The sequence below is a fragment of the Lolium rigidum genome, chromosome 3, assembly GCF_022539505.1.
Source record: "Lolium rigidum isolate FL_2022 chromosome 3, APGP_CSIRO_Lrig_0.1, whole genome shotgun sequence".
Classification (NCBI taxonomy): Eukaryota; Viridiplantae; Streptophyta; class Magnoliopsida; order Poales; family Poaceae; genus Lolium; species Lolium rigidum.
Genome location: NC_061510.1, coordinates 400,398,734 through 400,400,432, shown reverse-complemented (window position 1 = coordinate 400,400,432; position 1,699 = coordinate 400,398,734).

Sequence of the window (1,699 nt, the reverse complement as noted above, 5' to 3'; positions counted from 1 at the left end):
GGGGACAAGGTTATTGTTAACCATAATATGAACATTATCAACTTTCCCCAAAGGTTTCTTTTTAGCATTATCAGCGAGATTAACATCCAAATAACAATTCTTCAATGGTGGCAAGTCAAGCATATCATAGACTTTTTTAGGCATAACAGAAATACTTGCACCAAGATCACACAAGGCATTACAATCAAAGTCTTTGACTCTCATTTTAATGATGGGCTCCCAACCATCCTCTAGCTTTCTAGGAATAGAAGTTTCAAGTTTTAGTTTCTCTTCTCTAGCTTTTATGAGAGCATTTGTAATATGTTTTGTGAAAGCCAAATTTATAGCACTAGCATTGGGACTTTTAGCAAGTTTTTGTAAGAACTTTATAACTTCAGAGATATGGCAATCATCAAAATCTAAATCATTACAATCTAAAGCAATGGGATTATCATCCCCAAGGTTGGAAAAAATTTCAGCAGTTTTATCACAAGCAGTTTCAGCAGTTTTAGCAGTTTCAGGTAATTTTGCGCGCTTTGCACTAGGAGTGGAAGCATTGCTAACACCAATTATTTTACCATTGATAGTAGGAGGTGCAGCAACATGTGAATAATCAACATTACTTGTGGTGGTAATAGTCCAAACTTTAGCTACATTTTTCTCGTTAGCTAGTTTTTCATTTTCTTCTCTATCCCACCTAGCACGCAGTTCAGCCATTAATCTTATATTCTCATTAATTCTAACTTGGATGGCATTTGCTGTAGTAACAATTTTATTTTCAATATCCCTATTAGGCATAACTTTCGATTTCAAAAGATCAACATCAGAGGCAAGACTATCAACTCTAGAAACAAGAATATCAATTTTATTGAGCTTTTCCTCAACAGATTTGTTAAAGGCAGTTTGTGTACTAATAAATTCTTTAAGCATAGCTTCAAGTCCAGGGGTGTATTCCTATTATTGTTGTAAGAATTTCCATAAGAATTAGCATAACCGTTACCATTATTATAAGGATATGGCCTATAGTTATTACTAGAATTGTTCCGATAAGCATTGTTGTTGAAATTATTATTTTTAATGAAGTTTACATCAACATGTTCTTCTTGGGCAACCAATGAAGCTAATGGAACATTATTAGGATCAACATTAGTCCTATCATTTGCAAGCATAGACATAATAGCATCAACCTTATCATTCAAGGAAGAGGATTCTTCAACAGAATTTACCTTCTTACCTTGTGGAGCTCTTTCCGTGTGCCATTCAGAGTAATTAACCATCATATTATCAAGAAGTTTTGTTGCTTCACCAAGAGTGATGGACATAAAGGTACCTCCAGCAGCTGAATCCAATAAATTCCGTGAAGAAAAATTTAGTCCTGCATAGAAGGTTTGGATGATCATCCAAGTAGTCAGTCCATGGGTTGGGCAATTTTTAACCGAGAGATTTCATTCTTTCCCAAGCTTGAGCAACATGTTCATTATCTAATTGTTTAAAATTCATTATGCTACTCCTCAAAGATATAATTTTAGCAGGGGGATAATATCTACCAATAAAAGCATCCTTGCATTTAGTCCAGGAATCAATACTATTCTTAGGCGAGAGATAGCAACCAATCTTTAGCTCTTCCTCTTAATGAGAAAGGAAACAATTTTAATTTTATAATGTCACCATCTACATCTTTATACTTTTGCATTTCACATAGTTCAACAAAATTATTGAG